At 35.0% G+C, this 21,182-nt stretch overlaps 1 pseudogene; it reads right to left on the bottom strand.

The window, feature by feature from the left end:
- Positions 1 to 1,112: 1,112 nt before the first annotated feature.
- Positions 1,113 to 19,700, bottom strand: LOC115994131 (annotated as a pseudogene).
- Between the last annotated feature and the right edge of the window lie 1,482 nt (positions 19,701 to 21,182).

Raw genomic sequence — 21,182 nt, 5'->3', positions numbered from 1 at the left:
GGGGTGATTCAAGGCCTTCAGATGGTGATCAGGTTACTCTTTTATTTATTAATCTGCTTTTCTCTAGTCGTGCTTGATTGTACTCTTTTTAGTCTTAAATGTTTGCGACCAGTTTAACAGGCAGTACTATATATGCTCAATTGGGCATCTGAGTGGCGGTAAATGTTTTAATTTATAAATTTACAACCTGTTTAGTGGACATTCTTGCAATTGAAATGGTGTCTTATACTAATGTGGCTGTATTATCATCAGGAACTTCGGCTATTGGAATTTATAGTTGGGAAGTGAAGTAAGAAATTTACGTTGAGTTTATGTTTTGCAGGTCATATATCATTGCACCATTCAAACTTTGGATGGAGTTGTTGTTGAATCTACTAGATCAGAAAATGGAGGTCAGCATGATTTTATGTGTCAAAGCACATTGTGGCTAAACTAGAAAAACAGTTCTATCTATTTTCCTGGTTATATGGTATATTTTAAAAATTTGTTGCTATTCTATCCTATGCGCACCACTGATGCCTACATGGTCGGGTAGTTTTGTATCATCTGGCTTAGGCCGCTCTTTACTCTTGGGATGAGTGTAGAAAAATCATTGTTAATGCTGACTTTAACCCTTGCATTTGAGTTCTTTGCTCCATGTTTTAAGGTTTTTTTGTTCAGATGCTTTTCAAAATTCCATTGGAAGCTTCAACATATTTCTAGTTAATTTTATGTAATTGTGTTTGTTACATCTCGTTTAGACTGTAATGGATGTACCGAAGTTTTGTAAGAATGTTGTCCCTTTGCCTCCAGCACAATATCAAGGATTCTTTCTTTAATAATTAGGCCTCGACTAAATTGATTTCAATGTTAAGATGCCTTTTGCTGCAGTTATTGGCTTGAATAAATATTTACTTAACACCATGTTTATCCCTTAGGAGGTCCTATTTTCAGTCTCTTAATCATCAGTCTGATTGTCTAATATTAGTTACATTCATTGAAATTCTACCCTCTTGTTCTTGATAGATTATTCTCAATTAAAAGAGGTACAAACAAAAAATATGATTTAACCCTATCACAGTGGCCTCGAAAGCACAAATGCAAGACTCTAAAGATAATCAGGTGATGAGTTACCTAACACAACAGGATTTCTTTCTCAGTCCTTGTACTTCATGGTTTCTTTCTCAAACCCTATTGTAGGAAATTGCTTTGCATATGCCTCAACCTCTTGGCGGAGCTTTGTGATCTCAGATTGGAAGTGAGGAGCAGACTGTACTGCCAAGAAGTCCTTCAACTTTGTTCCTGGTTTTTACATCACAATTAGCCCTATATAAGAGCATCCACCGTGGGCGCAAATTTTTCATATATTTTACACAAAAAACTACTTTTTCTATTTTACACACCTATTTTTACAAAACACCCACATCAGTTTATCTATTCTACACATTTATTCAATAAAATATTCATTCTTTTACAATTTTTTATTATTTTCTTCACTGCTTCTCTCTCTCTCTCTCAAACCCAACCACCATCATCATCACTACTCCAATCTCTCTCTTAGACCCAACCCAACCACCATCATCATCACTACCTCGATCTCTCTCTCAAACCCAACCACCATCATCACTACCCCAATCTCTCTCTCAGACCCAACCACCAACCCAAGATCAGAAACCGATTCAAGATCAAAAAACCAATCAACCCTAGACCATTCAAGTCAGCGAACAGACCCAAGACCCATTCAAGACCCAAAGTCATCACCCACCCCGATCAGCCTTAGACCCATTCAAGTCAGCGAACAGACCCAAGACCCATTCAAGACCCAAAGTCATCACCCACCCCGATTAGCCTTAGACCCATTCAAGTCAACGAATAGACCCATTCAAAACCCCGTTGCCTTGTCACTTCAGGGCCATGGAGACGTGGGTTCCAATGAAGCCAGCGGCACCGGTGACGAGGACGGTGAGGCCAGAGTTGGTGAGGCTAGTGACAAGGATGGCAAGGGTTGAGCCAAAAGGAAAAAGAAGCAGAGACGAGAGAGAGAAAAAATGAGAAAAATGGAGAGCAACCAAAGACAAGAAAGAGAAAAAATTAATAAAATATTAAATGCAAGTGTTGTAGCAATTGTGCATAAATGCACAATTTTACACCCACTGATATGGGTGTTTTTTTGGGGATAAATTGTGTAAAAGGAGTAACTTTTTCTATTTTGCAAAACTTTACACAAGCTAATGGGATTGCTTTAAGCAGGATTCATGCGCCTAGATTTTCCCTACACCAACCATTACAAACAACAGCATGTGTACATGTTCATATGACTGGTAATCAGACAAACACAAGACCAAGTGTGTTTGGCAAAAATAATTTTTGCCAACTTATTTTATTATTTAGCTTATTTTTGCTACTATTCATAGGTTCCATTACACCTTTCGATACTATTCATGAGTCTCACTGTACTATTTCAGCTAACTTTTACATTTATTCATAGTATTTTCAGCAAAAAATTTTCAATTTTAGCAAAATAAGCAGATCTTAAACAGATCCTTAAGAAGCATGAAATTCAAATATCAAAGATACCTTTGGTTTCTGCCATGATCTTAACCACCAACTTCACAGAAGCATCAAAGAATTCTACTACCTTAGCAAAACCCTCCTCAACAAATCCCCTAGACGTAAGAGCCGGGGTTCCTAAAGTTCACAAGAATTCATCAGGTTAAATTATTAAGCAATAATTAGGTGCAGTTTGGATAGCTAAAATGCAACGCGTTTTGCGTCTGCATTTCAACCTTCTTTTTTATTTTTATTTTTAATTTTTTTAGCGCATGAATAGTAACCCGCACTGTTCATGCACGCGGATTATATTGTGCACTGTTCACGGGACTTACAACCACTTTATTCAAAAAAAATATTAAAAATGGATCTTACGGTACTATTTACACATTTAAAAATTATTTTACTACAATATTTTTAGTTTTCAGTTTTTAGCTGTATCCAAACGGACCCAATTTCTGATAAATGAAAAGCCTTTACCCATCCTGATGCCACCAGGAACCATGGCAGATACATCTCCAGGAACAATATTTTTGTTGGCTGCAATGTGAACAGATTCCAAGACCTTTTCAACTCTGGAGCCATCAATACCCTGTACACAGAGAAATTAATAACAGTTGTGTTAATTACTCATCCAACGTCTATTGGAGAGAGTTGACATCTTTAATGCATTCTGCCAAGACACATGGTATTGTCTTTTAACCTAGAAAGCACAGATGCGGCTGGGAGGGTGTCGCACCTGAGTCTGACACGGGACGCGGCATCCGACGCCGTTGCCCGTGCGTCGGTGCCGTGTTTGAGCTTTTTTTTTTTTTTTCTCAGATTCGCACCGACGCGGCTCAATTCGCGCCGAATCGGCTTCGATTCGCGCCGAATTGAGCTGATTTGGCCAGAATCGGGTTGTATCAGTCATATCAAGTCATATCGGCCGGCGATCGAAACAGGCCAAAATCAGCCTTGAATCTAGGCGGAATAGCCGAAATTCTCACCCCAGAGACATAATAATGTGTTTCTTGCCTTCTTCTTTCTTTGTTTTGTGAATCAAGCACAGTAATGTGTTTTTTAAGAATATTTTAATAGTAAAAATATATAGAAAATATAAATAAAAATATTTTTAATAATTTTTTAATCACCGAGTCCCACCGCACCCGCATCCTACTTTTTCAAAAATTGCCGAGTCTCGCACCCGCACCCGAGTCCTGAAACGCACCTGTGCTTCATAGCTTTTAACCAAAATTCAGTAGCAGATTTGTTTCAAAGTTGTTGTCTAATGTAAAGCACAACTAATTGGTAGCGTTGGTGATTTCATAAGACACAAATTTTTGTATCGAAGCTTCTCTAGAAAAGTCAAGAGAAAAAAAAAAAGTTTGCCTTGGTTACCTTGTTCTTTAAATTCACCAAAACAAGGTCGTTCTCAGTACCACCAGAAACTAGTTCATAACCCTTCTCAACCAGAGTCTGCAAAATTTCAACAATACAATAATAGAAGCAAATTAATTAGACCCATCCATTGATGAGAGAACATCATATTAATTACAAAATCCAATGCAAGTCAACAAGGTAAAGTTGTATTTCCAAAATTTTGACTCAAGCATAAGTTTTTCTATATCTCATAAATATTATACCTGTGCAAATCTTGAGCAATTACTGAGAACTTGCTCTTCATAGGCTCTGTATTCTGGAGTTGTAGCCTACATCCACACAGATTAAGAAAATAAGAAGTGCGATTTTGAAAATATAGAAAAGAGCCCGAGTGATGGACAAACTAATTTTATATATATTTTACCTCCCCTCCCAAAAAATAAAAGTGGGGTGGGATGGTCCTAAAAATTTCTTTTTAAGCACATCTTTTAAAGTATTCTCATTTTTTTCCCAACCAAGTTGGCACTTCCACTCTCATTCTGTGAATCTCATAAAATGTACCATGAGCTTCAGGCAAAACAATATTCATGCAATAATGCCTTTGCACCAGCATGTATCAACTGCCCCATCAAACAATATGAACCTAGTACAATTTAGAATGTGCAATAAAGGAAAAAAAAAAAAGAAAAAAAAGAACTCACTTTGTTGGGAACTTCAACATTCAAAACCAATTTAATGTCAACTAAGTATGCATTACTATGAAACAACCTTTTTTAGGGGCGTGGTCACAATGCAACCCAAAAAACCTCAATTCTAATAAAAATTGTAAGTGGTGTGGATTCCTTTCTGCTGCAAATAATTGGAACAAAATCAACAATTATGGAAATAATTAAATGATGACAATCTTATTAGCTGCCAACCTGTTTCAACGCAACTGCTAAACCAGAAATTGTGTGGTTATGTGGGCTAGTTTGAAGTCCAGGAAATACAGCCCGATTTATTTTGTCTTCGTAATCATATAATACCTTCAGGAAAAGCAAAAAGTATAAACTTTTGATATATTTCATAAAATTTATCACAATATTAGGGGAAAAGTAAATTATAATAAGTAAAAAATGGGGTCGACAAGGCAAGATCAAATATACCTCTTTCCCTTGTTTGTTAATCTCTTTTACCCCCTTCCTGAAGAAAATCATTGCTCCACGTGGCCCACGAAGTGACTTGTGAGTTGTGGTGGTCACTACATCCGCATACTCAAAAGGAGATGGGATGACACCAGCTGCCACCAGCCCGCTAATATGTGCCATATCTGCTAACAATATAGCTTTCTGTTTATCACAGACCTATCAAATAGCAAAAAAATGTTACCGTGGATTCTCAAGAAAATCATTAGCTAAAAACCATATACACTAATGCACGATAATTTCTTGATAGAGATCAATATATTACCTTACGAATACGTGCATAATCATATAGCCGTGCATAAGCACTAGCACCAGCTACTATCAACTTTGGTCTGAATAGTGTGGCACTTTTCTCCAACTGTGATTCGCATCTTTTCATGTTACACAATTTAGACTTACACATGGATATGGGGGATTTGAAAATAAATAAGGGAGTTGGGCTGCAAAGCTACCTGGTCATAGTCAATATAGCCAGTGCTCTCATCCAATCGATATGGCATTGTCTCAAAATATATAGAGACTGCAGATATCTTTTTGGTGTGATCAGTCTGCACAGCAGCAAAAGAAACAATGTAAGGTTATAAGACAAGCCAAAAACAGTGTCACAAACAAGGAGAGTTAATCAAAATTTGTTACAAGAAAAAAGACTAAATCCACTTTAAAGTTCAAAACTCAACAAGATTAAATTTTATGATCATCGTATGCCACACAGCTATGACGACTTCCCAAATAAAAGAAATGTTACCGAAATTCGCGGAAATGATGCCTACTGATCTTCAAGGGAGATAAAATCTAAATTCATTTATATGAAAGCTGTTAATACCTGATATCCAAAGGATAGATGCCCAATATGAGGAAGATCATGTGCCATGATTCAATCATGAGGTTTTAACAACCCAGTGTAAACTTGAAAATTGGCTGAAGAGCCAGATAGAGGCTGCACGTTCACTACAACGACAAAGGTGATATGAATTTAGGAGAATTTGTTAGCCATCCCATACTAAGAAAAGTCAAGCCCATTAAACTTCCTGTTAAGCAAACGTCCAAATAACACATCTCCATTTGCCACCAAACCTAAAATTTAGTAAGTTACTTCTTATCATGTCCATGAGACATAAGAACGGGTAATTACAGCTAACCATTTATTTGATTCAGAAAGGTTTTTAGACAAATTTCATGCGCATGTATCGCACATATTTACCTCCCCATTTTGCTGGATCCAATCGAAATGCTTCCAGAGCACGCTTCTGGCATAAGGATTGTGCCATGTCAATGTACCTGACAGTGTTAGTCATGACAGATCCAACTGCTTGCATTACAGAGACAGAAGTGAAGTTCTCTGAGGGAATGAGTTGTAGCCCCTTTACCAACACAATAATGAATTCCAATAAGATACTAGATTACACAATATACTGTAATTACACATTTGTGCAATAGCAAAACCCCTAATCCTTCATCTATCACCTAGAGTATGAAAGAAAAGAAAAAATTTTATTTTATTCTTAAATTTGTCCATAAACCTAATACAACTATGCGGCTTAGTTGAATTTGGTTTTTCACACTACTTTACAATAGAAAATAAATAAATTCTAAATTATGTTCTCACATGAAGGGTACAAAAAACTAAGAATTTATTAACTTTTTAAATGAGCTAGCCGCGAATCCGTGTGTTGCACGTGACATTCATTTTTATGGTGGTTTTATTAATTTTTTTTTTTTACAATTTAAACTAATTAAATAAAGAATAATGCATTTCTTAATTATATTTTATTTATTATAGGAACAATCATTAATGTAATATAAGAACAATTATAAATCATAAATATAAATTTTGTTGTATCAAAATGAAAATAATACAATTTTCTCATAAATTCAAAAGGCAAGTTAACAAAAATATTCATTTTTTAATAAAATTTATTTATAACATTTTGTGAATTATTAAAAAGAATATAAAATTTGGAAATTATTCTTTTAGTTTTAAAAAAACTTTCTCAAACCTTATTTTTTCTGCCTACAATCCAAAACACCAAAAAACGTAACTAAGAAAATTAATAAATTTAACAATGATTAATTGGACCAATTAAGAAAAACCATTTGTTGTGGATAATCTATTAAGGTTATTTTCTTTGCAGAAATTGTAATTTCATCCACCCAAAACATATTATCAAATAAACAATTGTTTGGGGGCCTTTTTCGGATGCCCAGCCACATGTGGTCCGTTGGAGGGATGATCTTACTAGGTCCGGGTTCTTTTTGTAGAGTTGCGTCCGGAACTCAACATTGGGCCACGTGGTCCAACGGCTACCGGCGTATTTTTTAAGCCTATAAAATCATTAAAGCCAAAGTCTAAGAATCGCAATAATGGTCGAATAAATATGTAATATGTGTTTGGCATGATAGCTTTGATTAGTAATTGTGATAACAATTGAAATAAAGTAGTATTTATTTAGAGGTAAAGTAATCATGTACTCAATGATGTAAATTTAAAGATATGAAAGCAAAGTCACTTATCTCTGATGGTTTGCAATCCAGCTGTGTAGCACCAGTGAGCTGATGGGATTTTAGCAGAATGCCAGCGGTAGAGGCTAGTTAAGTTTGCCCCTCTTATCCTGCATTTAAATGAGTTTAAACCTTAGTTAATAGATATAATAGTAATTGGAATAAAGTAATATGTATTTAAATGTGAAATAATCATATACTTAATGATGTAAATTTAAAGATAAAAAAGCGAGGTCACTTATCTCTGATGGTTTGCAGCCCCAGTTGTACAGCTTCTGTGAGTTGATAATATCCCAGCAGAGTGACCCCAGCGGTAAAGAGGCAATTTGCCATGATAACTTCAAGATTGAGGGGGGGGGGGAAATGGGTGCAATTGGAGGGAGAGAGAGTATGTTTAGCTATGTGTAGGGGCTGGTTAAGCTTGCCCCTCTTATCATGCACTTAAATGAGTTTTCTCCTTGACAATGCTCTTTTAGTTGTTGTGAAGTTATGAATAGTATTACCTTCCCAGAGAAGGGCTTTTGCATGGAGTATTTGTGTCTTTTAAGAGAAGAGTTTTATGTAAGAAGTAGTTGTGCCTTCTAAGAGAAGGGCTTTTGTAAAAAGTAGTTGTGTCTTCTAAGAAAAGGGATTTGATATGAGATCTTAGTGCCTTCTAGGAGAAGGACTTTAGTAATAGAAGTTCATGTCTTTCATGAGAAGGGCTTTTAGTATGAGTGTTTGATACCTTTTGAGAAATATAGAGATGGTAAAAAATATAGATGTTTTATGAGATATAGTATTTGTAATATGTATGATATATAGAAGTATGAGAGACATGGAGTTTAAAGACAATAAGAATGTGAGATTATAACCGTTGGAGAAGTTGTAGAGATTGCTTTCCAAGAGGAAAGATTTTGTAAGAGAAGAGCATGGAGATGTGTTTAGGTATTTCGAGATAGGAGCAGTAAGATAGGTGTAGAAGATTATTCAGATGTGTTTATAGGCAGCAAAACAATAGAATTTCAAAGTGAGAGAGTATGAGAGTGGAGTTTAGAAGAGTTGTGGTGTGTTATATGTAATGATGTAGTAAGTGTGTATGATATTGTGTAGGAGAAGTGAAGAAAGAGATGTTTAGAGATATGGACAGCAAGATATATGTATTTTCAAAATATGGATAATGAGATAATGAGTATATGAGAGTAATAGTATTGTAGTGTGTTTAGCAAAACTACTGGGATTTTCTACTGGGATTGTATGAAGGCTTATGAAGGCATTTATGAACTAAGGGCTAAAGAGTTTAGTTTCTAATCTGGAAACTAAAAAACTCAGAAGTTTAGAACTTCATTGAGAGCTTAAGAAGATCCTTAGAGGGAGAGAGAATAGAGAAGTTTTTCCCGAGAGTTCTCCTCCATTGGTGTCCCCTTTGAGGTGTTGATGAAGGGTTCCAGTTAACTGAGTTTAAAGGGGTATTTTAGCAAATAATATTAGCCAAAATCTGTCCCAAATAGTAATAAATTTTCAGAGAATCTATCTTAAGATTTGGCCAAAAAAGGTATGTTTAGCTTTAAGGTATTCTTGATGTTTCGGGTAAGAGCTACTGGGGAAAGAGTAACAGAAAAATAAGGTATTTTAGCAAGAGAAAGGTAGTTTCAATAGTTGGTTTTGGTTTTAGCCAAATGGGGAAAATCAATAATGCTCAGGCTGCTGGGTCAACTGTCACAACTGTTCTGAAAAGGCTGTCCTAGTTGTCAAGAAAAATTTTGGATAGAAGCCAATGAGATTAGATGGGTGATTTTAGATTGCTGGGGAGGTCATTTCATGGATTTGGCTGAAAAATGGTAAGATCTCTTTTAAGGGTATCTTGCTATTTTGGGTATAACAGCTAGTTGCTGGGATTTCAGCATTAAATGGCTGATGATATCACTTCCAACCAAGTGTCAAGTGCTGAATACACTGTTGGGGTTCAATTGGAAACGTTTCATTTTCGGGTGTTTGTGTTTTTGGTCCAAGGTTCCATTACAACACATTTCTAGCAAGTAATAGAAGGATTGGTTGAAGGCTAAGAAAGCTTTAGAGATTTGGTCAAGATCTCATTGTGTTGTGACATAATCTTGGTGAGCAAGAAGAGTATTTAATGCTTTGCTCTGGCAGCTAGCAGAGACATATATGGTCTGATTGTGGCAAACTACAGCTAGATATCAGAGATATCATAAATATTTTGTATATAGTTGGATATTAAAGGTAGCCAATCAGATTAGGCCATGTGTTTGAGTTGGATTTTAGCTGAAAGAAGTAATGAGATTTATGTAGAATAATATAATAAAGTTTCTAAATTTTTTTAGCAACAGCTGGGGATTGAATAAACAGTTACCCAGCAGCTAGATAGCTGGAGATATTAAGTATTTGTCATATGATAAATATTAAATTTTAAGAAAAGAGCAATGGAGAATTTTATCATTTAAAATGCTATGTGATAAGAGATGCTTACCATATATTACCTGCTACACACGGGCTCGTCAGAGTTCAAAGATTTGGAGAAGACACGCCAAGTAACATGTCTCTTTTATCAACTTTAAACCGCTGGAGTTTTACTGAACCTACCTCTTAGCCCTCCAAACCACGACTCCCAAAGTTTCCCCAAAGAGACTTATGAGTTTGGATCATAAGTCGAAGATAAGATGACATACCTCGGGTTTTGTTGTCATTTTGTGTAAATATGGGTTCTTGTTGAAGAAGCCGCTTGCCATGAGTATAAGAGAGGTGATATGAACCGTGAGCTTTGATTCATTGCTTAAGCCCAATCCATATGTTGATGTTGATAATGTCGTGGGGTTATGATCCCAATTGATGAAGAGGAAATGTGGACCATGAATCCGCCTCTTAAAGTAAGGATCTTGCAGGTTATGTAAGCCCAATCTATGTAGTTGAATGAGATATGAGCTTATTTTGGGTTTTAAATAGATTTACCCAAAAAAATCAATAATATGTTGATGTGGCATGGGTTGTCAATGAAGTAATGCCACGTGAGCCGAAAAAACGGTCCTCAACAATAATTATTAGCAAAATCTAAGAATTAAATTTCTATATATGCATTGTTATAAAATAATAATAATAACAATTAAAGTAAAATTGCAAAAACTAAAATTTGTCACCCATCTGATTATTTTTGTTTGGCTAACCTTTACTTTTCTCTAAATAAATGGCATTATAGAGTACTTCTAATATAACTATTAAGAGTATTTTGTTCACCACAAGGGACCAAAAAATAAACAAAAATTAGTAAAGTCTCGTAGTTTAACATCTAAATTAAGCACTATAAAAAATCATGTTGTGTAATAGAATAAATATCAAATTATCCAAATCATGCTATGTAATAGAATAATATTATATTTTTATATGCTATATTTAATTCTTTATAACATAATAGGATAATATTTAACAATCAAAGAGAACAACCAAAAAAAAAAAATTTAAAAAACAAAACTAAATTGCATTAACCTAAAGTGGAGTTTTAAAGAATATAAAAGATTATCAACCTAAAGCAGAGATATAAGAAAAAAAAATCCACTAAAATATTGAGAGAGAGAGAACCTTTTCTTTGTGAGGGAAAATTATGCATGGAATGGAAGAGATAGTGACAGATTTATAGTAAGAGGTTGTGAATAAGAAGAGGCAAAAATAAAGGAAGATGAAGGGAAAAAGCATCAATGATATTAATGTAGAGGGTAGTGGAAAGATGAAAAGGTAAGGGAGGGAGAAAGGTTGGAGAAGTAGTGGGGAAATAAAAAGGTAAGGGAAGGAGAAAAGTTGGAAAAGTGTAAAAAAAATTTTAAAAAAATAAATGTTAAAAACAATTATAGGAAAATTGAAAAGAAAAAAAGATAATAACTTGGACGCTGATGTGGCTAAACTATAGCGTAGTAATAATAAATGCTACGCTTGGGTTTTTAAATATATATATAGATTATACAAAACACATAGAAAGTTTCACCCCTCCACCAAAAAAAAAATGTTAGGTATTGTGTTGGCAAATCCATGACAATATAGGTCTTGATTGAGTTGTAACATTGTAAATCAAGTTCAAGACCAAGTCTAACATTGTAAAATCAACCTCAAATGTATGAGTTGTTTGGAACAATTACTCCTAATCAAACTAACAAATGAGCACAGTATGTCCAAAGATTAACAGAGAATGAGTAAGTGTACCTTCCATTGTCTAGCTTTCTCATGCTCTATAATGTTTGCAATCTCGGGATCAACAGCCTCCAAGAGAGAATTCAATTGCTTCGGCGACTGTATTAAAAAAAAAAAAAAAAAAAAAAAAAAAAAAAAAAAAAAAAAAAAAAAAAAACAAAGTAATGTAGGAAATGCAGTGAACACGTACATGTGTAGTAAAACAAAAATAAAAGTACATATATAATAAAGTTATGGTGGAGTGGGACTGGAGATTAAAAAAACTAGTCGCTAACCCATGCGATACATGGAAAAACTATTAACTCTGAAGAAAAAAAAAAAACCAATAATGAGTAAATAGAAATTTTGAAGAAAAAAAATTAATTGAAATTAATCCAAACAAATAATTAATCAACCAAAAATATAGCTTTTAATAAGAAAACTAAAAATCATATGAACCTAAATAAAAAGCATTTGAGGTGAAGAATTAAGATCAACCTACTAAGACGCAAATACCAAAAACCCCAAGACCTAAAACTTTAAAATTTATAGAATCCCCAAATTCTTCTTCAGAACCAAACTAAATTTAACAAATTTATATATAACATACCAAATAAAAATTTATCGTTCCTTAGGCTGGAAGACATAGGTTGCATTTTTTATTTTTATTTTTTCCAAAAAAATAGAGATGCTTTATCTGCCATATACAATAAAAAAAAAATAATTAGTAAAAATTTTAACTTAAAAACCAAACCCACGATTATCAACATGAGTCTCTTTTTTTTCAATATTAGTCTCTTTTTTTTTTTTTTTTCTTTTTTAAGTCTATCATAATTTTTGTTTTTATATAGATGATCAATATTTGAGTTTGAATTTAAATTAGACTTATTAGAGAATTAGAGTTTCACTCCTTGTTAAGTTTTGATTAAACAAAAATAATCTTATTTTAAAAAAATTGATAATTATGAGTTTGAGTTTAAGTTGGACTTATTAAAGAGATAGAGTTTCACTCCCGGTTATGTTTGAACTAAAAATAATAATTTTCTTTAAATAAAATGATAATTTTATTTAAATATTGTGCTAACGTGGAAAATTGTAAGAGTTTCAGAGGCTTTGATTATATATATATATATATATATATATAGACTAGCCGTAAACCCATGCATTGCACGTGATAATTATTTTTATGGTGGTTTTATTAAAAAAAATTTACATTTTAAACTAATTTAATAAAGAGTAATGTATTTCATAATTATATTTTTATTTATTATAGGAACAATATATAAATGTAATATAGGAACTGTAGGGACACGATTTTTAACGACCCTAGAGTGACATTGGGTTCGCATGTGATGGGCCCAAACAATATAATTTGTAGAGAGTGGGCTAGAAAGGCTTGCCCTTGGTCGCCAGGCAGCGGTCTGGTCCTGATTTTATGGGAGCTCATACAAAGGTAGGTTTGGCCTGAATAACTAAGCCTTACATCGATGTAGCGTAAAGGGTTTGTCTCCTCGGAATTAGTCCGAGGAGCATCACATTCTCCCCATTCTTCTTTTTTGTAGGGTCTTTCTTCCCCCCCCCCCCTCTTTTTTTAGCTATCTTTCCCTTTTATACTAGTGTTTACTTCCCCCTTAGTGTCCACGTGTAAGTTTTGTTTTTTGAGATATAGACCCGTCTTATCCATCCGTACATCCGAGTGGTTGGGGGTGGTTGGGAAAGGTTGAATAGTATGGTTTGGAGTATGGGCTTGTCAGGTGCAGGGCTCCACATTACAGTGTTGGCAGCTTTCTCCCTTGTATTGCTCTTGTACTGAGTTTGTCCTTTTCTTCAGGCGTTTTGGGAGGTGTTGAGCATGAGATCGTCCTCGGCCACATCATTGGGCCTTTAAGGGGCTTTCATCATACGTCCTTGGCAGTAGGGCTCCTCGGCCTGGGCTTTGGGCCCTTAATACAAAGTGGGCTGGGATCTCAGATTTCGGGCCCCACAATAGCCCCTCAAAATCCTGTTGCCCGATTTTTTAGTTGGGGAGGAGGGTTTTGGTGATGTTGGGCCTACATCATGGCTTACTCAAATTCTGTACTTCTACTAATATTTGTGTTTTTCCACTCACATGTGAGACGTGCCAAATTGAGAGCATTCCTTTATTCACTCACGCGGAGTCCTTTGATGCTCCAGTATTCGAGGCGTGCCTTCACGAGGATCTTCAGATCCTACGGCTGCAGATGATGTTGAAAATTGAGCCAAGTCTGCTTTGTCTGTAGCATTCCGAAAGCTGCACGAATTGAATGCCACCACCTTATCTTTTATATAAATAGGATAGAAGGTTACTCTCCTTACATACAAACCCTTCGGCTCTCTTCAAAATCATAATCCTCCAGCTATAATCACAGTTTTCATATTCAGTGTTACCCACCCTTTGCGCAATATGTTTGAGACACGGGCAGGGATAAAGGAACTACATCCGCCACAGAGGCGCCGGGTCCTTCCGAAGCTCAAGGTGACGTGGTCTGGACAGGGGAGGCACAGATTCAAGATAATCTTCCGCCTTGACAAGGGGGAAATTGTATTTCTCCCTCTTTCAGTCAAAATCCGAAACAGGTACTGGTCACACCAGATTCTTGGTGTGTCAGGAGTAAGGTTTTCCGCCATCAGCGCCGTCTGCTTTATCGCAGGCATGGTTACGTGGAGGCTCATCAACTTCCGGTTCCCTGCACATTTTCTTCAACGATGCTGGCCTCAAGTTAGGCTCCCTGCACCTTTTCTTCAACGGTGCTAGCTCAAAGTCGGGCTTTCTGCACCTTTTTTTCAACGGTGCAAGCCCCAAGTTGGGCTCTTTTGCTGCCTGAGTTATAGGCATGTAAAAGTATTGAGGAATGGTTTCTTTAGACAAAATTTTGGAACGGCAGCACGTCTCTTCTCTGCACCTCTTCTTCGGCTTTTTCTTCGCTCCCTTGTATCTTTTCTTTTCGCTTATGTAGTTAGTTTCAGTACGAGTTTATTTAAGCTCTTTCATTGTACACTATACTGTTTCTTTGTCTTAATAAGAAATGGATTTGTTTCTTTTTAAATATTTTTCTTTTTTTGCAACAACTACTTTGTGAATGGGATACTACATTTATATTTTCCTTTAATGATACTTAGAGCAGGAAACCTTAAACATAATCCTATTAATTCGAACTTATCAACAATATCAAGTATAATAATGCTAACTCACAGTAGATTAAACTCATGAAACTAACCGAGATAATAGCTGAGTGCTCTGCAACGTGCACAAGGCGACCGCCCGAGAACGATAAATCCTAAATAAACAGTCCGAGAGGGTTGCCGAGCAGTAAGGGGCATTGGCCGTGTTTTTGATAATACCTCACCCTATGATAGTCGCATCAGTTCCCTTGGTATTGAGGATCCGAGGGTAGACTGGGGATCCCCTTCAGTTTATGGGTTAACCCTACTATCAATTGGTAACTCCTTTCCGGGGTAGATTCTAAGTGCCATATAACGTCCAGGTTGTGTCCAAAACTTGCATTTTTTCTTTTAAGTAGTTGGTTTCCCCATAGGCTTGAGTTCGAGGACCATACAAAGCCTTGGTTTTGTCCAAAACTCGTATTTTTTCTTTTAAGTAGTTGGTTTCCCCATAGGCTTGAGTCCGAGGACCATACAAGGCCTTGGTTCTATCCAAAACTCGTATTTTTTCTTTTAAGTAGTTGGTTTCCCCATAGGCTTGAGTCCGAGGACCATACAAGGTCTTGATTCTGTCCAAAACTTGTATTTTTTCCTTTAAGTAGTTGGTTTCCCCATAGGCTTGAGTCCGAGGACCATACAAGGCCTTGGTTCTGTCCAAAACTCGTATTTTTTCTTTTAAGTAGTTGGTTTCCCCATAGGCTTGAGTCCGAGGACCATACAAGGCCTTGATTTTGTCCAAAACTCGTATTTTTTCTTTTAAGTAGTTGATTTCCCCATAGGCTTGAGTCCGAGGACCATACAAGGCCTTGGTTCTGTCCAAAACTCGTATTTTTTCTTTTAAGTAGTTGGTTTCCCCATAGGCTTGAGTCTGAGGACCATACAAGGCCTTGGTTCTGTCCAAAACTTGTATTTTTTCTTTTAAGTAGTTGGTTTCCCCATAGGCTTGAGTCCGAGGACCATACAAGACCTTGGTTTTATCCAAAACTCGTATTTTTTCTTTTAAGTAGTTGGTTTCCCCATAGGCTTGAGTCCGAGGACCATACAAGGCCTTGGTTCTGTCCAAAACTCGTATTTTTTCCTTTAAGTAGTTGGTTTCCCCATAGGCTTGAGTCCGAGGACCATACAAGGCTTTGGTTCTGTCCAAAACTCGTATTTTTTCCTTTAAGTAGTTGGTTTCCCCATAGGCTTGAGTCCGAGGACCATACAAGGCCTTGGTTCTGTCCAAAACTCGTATTTTTTCTTTTAAGTAGTTGGTTTCCCCATAGGCTTGAGTCCGAGGACCATACAAGACCTTGATTCTGTCCAAAACTCATATTTTTTCTTTTAAGTAGTTGGTTTCCCCATAAGCTTGAGTCCGAGGACCATACAAGGCCTTGGTTCTGTCCAAAACTCGTATTTTTTCTTTTAAGTAGTTGGTTTTCCCATAGGCTTGAGTCCGAGGACCATACAAGGCCTTAGTTCTGTCCAAAACTTGCATTTTTTCTTTTAAGTAGTTGGTTTCCCCATAGGCTTGAGTCTGAGGACCATACAAGGCCTTGGTTCTGTCCAAAACTTGTATTTTTTCGAAGGTTAGCCCCTCGACCAAGGTGGGGAGGGTTAGCTTGAGGTTGGAAGCCCCTAGAGCTGCCCGTGCCATTGGCACTGCAAGGCGTAGCCCCTAGCGGAAGTTTATGTCGGAGCAACAACAGCATGTCGCTGGAAATGGAGGAGACTTCGCGGACCTCTGCTTGATAGAGACTTGACTCCACCGCCACTTGCGCCAATGCACAAGCCTTCCCACAAACGGCCCCAATTGTAGGGACACGATTTTTAACAACCCAAGAGTGACATTGGGTTCGCATGTGATGGGCCCAAACAATATAATTTGTAGAGAGTGGGCTAGAAAGGCTTGCCCTTGGTGGCCGGGCAGTGGTCTGGTCCTGATTTTATGGGAGCTCATACAAAGGTAGGTTTGGCCTGAATAACTAAGCCTTACATCGATGTAGCGTAAAGGGTTTGTCTCCTCGGATTTAGTCCGAGGAGCATCACATTCTCCCCATTCTTCTTTTTTGTAGGGTCTTTCTTCCCCCCCCCCCCCTCTTTTTTCAGCTATCTTTCCCTTTTATAATAGTGTTTACTTCCCCCTTAGTGTCCACGTGTAAGTTTTGTTTTTTGAGATATAGACCCGTCCTATCCATCCGTACATCTGAGTGGTTGGGAGTGGTTGGGAAAGGTTGAATAGCATGGTTTGGAGTATGGGCTTGTCAAGTGCAGGGCTCCACATTACGGTGTTGGCAGCTTTCTCCCTTGTACTGCTCTTGTACTGAGTTTGTCCTTTTCTTCAGGCGTTTTGGGAGGTGTTGAGTGTGAGATCGTCCTCGGCCACATCATTGGGCCTTTAAGGGGCTTTCATCATACGTCCTTGGCAGTAAGGCTCCTCGGCCTGGGTTTTGGGCCCTTAATACAAAGTGGGCTGGGACCTCAGATTTCGGGTCCCACAGTAACAATTATAAATCATAAATATAAATCTTGTCATACCAAAATGAAAACAATATAATTTTTCTCTGAAATTAAAAAGGTAATTTAATAAAAATATTCATTTTTAAATAAAAAGTTATTTATAATATTTTTTGAATCATTAAAAAAAATTTAGAAATTATTCTTTTATTTTTAAACAAACTTTCTCAAACCTTATTTTTTTCGGCCTAAGATCCAAAATATCAAAAAATGTAACTAAGAAAATTAATAAAACTTAACAATGATTAATTGGAACAATTAGGAAAATAATTTGTTGTTGATAATCTATTAAGGTTATTTTCTTTACAGAAATTTTAATTTCATCCACTCAAAACATATTATTGAATAAACAATTATGAGCAAAATCTAAGAATTAAATTTCTATATATGCATTTTTATAAAATAAAAATAAAAATGAAATTGCAAAAGCTAAAATTTGTCACCCATCCGATTATTTTCATTTGGTTAACCTTTGTTTTTCTCTAAGTTAATGGTATTATAGAGTACTTCTAATACAACTATTAAGAGTACTTTATCCGCCACAAAGGATTAAAAAATAAACAAAAATTAGTAAAGTCTCATAGTTTTACAAATAAATTGAGCACTATAAAAATATCATGCTATGTAATAAAATAAATACTAAATTATCCAAATCATGCTATATAATAGAATAATATTATATTTTTATATGCTATATTTAATTCTTTTTAACGCAATAGGATAACATTTAACAATAAAAAAAAAAAATCACATTAACCCAAAGTAGAGTTTTAAAGAATGTAAAAAATTATCAACCTAAAGCAGAGATGTAAGAAAAAAAAATCCAACAAAAAATTGAGAGAGAGAGAGAGAGAGAGACAACCTATTTTTGTGAGGGAAAAATATGCATAGAATGAAAGATAGTAACAAATTTATAGTAAGAGAATGTGAATAAAAAGAGACAAAAATAAAGGAAAATGAAGGGAAAAATGAAGAATGATATTAATGTAAAGGGTAGTGGGGAGATGAAAAGGTAAGAGAGGGAGAAAAGTTGGAGAAGTAGTGGAGAGATAAAAAGGTAAGGGAGAGAAAAAGGTTGGAGAAGTGTAAATATTACAAAAACTAAATGTTAAAAAAATTATAGGAAAATTGGAAAGAAAAATGATAATGACATGGACGCTGATGTGGCTCAACTAGAGCATAGTAACAATAAATGCTACACTTCAACTTTTAGATATATATATAGATATAGATTTGGCTAATCTTTGTTTTTCTCCAAATAAATGGTATTATATAGTACTTCTAATACAACTATTAAGAGTACTTTATCTGCCACAAAGGATTAAAAAATAAACAAAAATTAGTAAAGTCTCATAACTTAACATCTAAATTGAGCACTATAAAAAATCATGTTGTGTAATAGAATAAATACCAAATTATCCAAATCATGCTATGTAATAAAATAATATTTTATTTTTATATGCTATATTTAATTCTTTATATTGCAATAGGATAACATTTAACAATCAAAGGAAAAAAAAAACACAATAACAGCAACAGCAACAATTTAAAAAACAAAACAAAATCACATTAACCTAAAGTAGAGTTTTAAAGAATATAAAAGATTATCAACCTAAAGCAGAGATGTAAAAAAAAAAAAATTTAAAATCCAACAAAAAATTGAGAGAGAGAGACAACCTGTTTTTGTGAAGGAAAACTATGCATAGAATGGAAGAGATAGTGACAAATTTATAGTAAAAGAGTGTAAATAAGAATAGATAAAAATAAAGGAAGAATGATATTAATGTAGAGGGTAGTAGGGAGATGAAAAAGTAAGAGAGTGAGAAAGGTTGGAGAAGTAGTAGGGAGATGAAAAGGTAAGGGAGGAAAAAATGTTGGAGAAGTGTAAATATTACAAAAAATAAATGTTAAAAAAATTATAGGAAAATTGGAAAGAAAAAAAATAATAACATGGACGCTAATGTGGTTCAACTGGAGCGTAACAATAATAATTACTACACTTTAGCTTTTAGATATATATATATATATATATATATATATATAGATATAGATAAAGTTATAGTGAGACGGGTTTTTTCCTTCTCGTACGCAGCCTCGTTAGGCAAAGATGACTATCAATTATGAAACAAAACGAACGGTAATAAGTTGTAAGAAAGTTAATGATTGGGAACACAAAGGAAGAAAGAAAAAGAGAAAGAGAACCATTTAATAGAGGGAACCGCCATTGAAGAGAGGGCGAAACGGCTTGTCAACGGATGAGGCAAGCCTGCGAAGTGCCATTGCCATTGACATATCTTTCTCTCTCACTCTCTCTCCGTCTCTCTCTAAAAGCTCTCTATCTTGCTTTTTTGATGTATCGTTGTGTGTGTGTAGTATATGGGGGTTGTGAGATTTTGGCTTGGGATTTGTCACTATCCGAGGTTTGGTTTTGGTGGTTGCTGATGTATTCGTTATCCCACTCTGTCTCTGGTTCTGCCTAGCTTCACAAACAGAGCATAGGCGCCAGGGACCCCACCATATCTATTTCCTTCACCTTCCTCTTATGACATGAATTTTTGTGATTAATGGACTTGATCAATTAGACAAAGTTTTACTCCAAAGGACAATTTTGATAATCTATAAAATTAAAATGAAGATAGTTCATTTGACCCTTAAAATTACATAGTGCAATGACATTTAAATACACCAAACTTTATATATATATATATATATATATATATGGGTTGAGTTCAAGTTACACTTAGTGTAACTCGATGTAATGTTATACCACCCAATAACTTATTAAATTCATATTTTGAAAATTCAACTGTTGAATTACATGTTCTATATGTTCTTAACATGCATACAAATTTTCATGCTAATCGGATGTAATTTACCATTCGATCTATAAACTCATCTTTTATTCATTATTTTAAACTATAAAAACTTGAATTTAAACAGTTGATTGATGAAATGGCTATTGTTCTTTGATCATTTTTAAATTTTGTAAGCATGGAGAATATGCGAAGATAATGTAATCCAGCGGTGGATTTATCAAAATTCACATCTGATTAAAAAATATTGGGTGGTGTAATATTACTCAAAGTTACACCAGGTGTAACTTGAACCCAACCCTATATATATATATATATATATATATATATATATATATATATATATACTTTGCCAATCTTAAATATACAAAACTTTCTTTTTAAATTGATTTTGATTTGGAGAAGATTTTGTCATTGATTAGATTAACCCTCTGTGCTAAGGGTGTGAATTCCCTGTTACAAAAAAATTATGAACTCCAAACACATGACAATCTTGTTATTTCTTGGTTCGATATATACATTGAATTGCAGGTTCTCGAATTGCGGGTTCTCTATAATACTGTTTGGGTGACTTGTGTTCCCTATCTCTAGAGGTTAGATAAGTTGTGTTGATATGGGTGTCAAATTGCTAAATAATTCAAAAACTCCATAAGAAATTTGCCAGAAGGAGATGGTTTTAAGTGAGGGGAAAAGACTTCCTCTTATTGATGAATAAAAACAAAAATTCCAGTTCTAATAATAACAAAAGATAATCAAAATTTGAATTATAATGGTACTTTTTTATTTATACTTAGTACTTACTATTGTAAAAAAAAATAAACAAAAATGAAAATTTGTATGTTTCAGGGTTCATTTTAATGGATTTTTTTAGCCAAAATTATATGTATAAGATCACTTGCATGGTAAAATTACATGGTAAGTAATTTTAATCTTGTGTATTAAGAGTCCTGCATTACAAATT

The sequence above is a fragment of the Quercus lobata genome, chromosome 6, assembly GCF_001633185.2.
Source record: "Quercus lobata isolate SW786 chromosome 6, ValleyOak3.0 Primary Assembly, whole genome shotgun sequence".
Lineage (NCBI taxonomy): Eukaryota > Viridiplantae > Streptophyta > Magnoliopsida > Fagales > Fagaceae > Quercus > Quercus lobata.
This window is presented reverse-complemented; position numbering and strand designations above follow the sequence as displayed.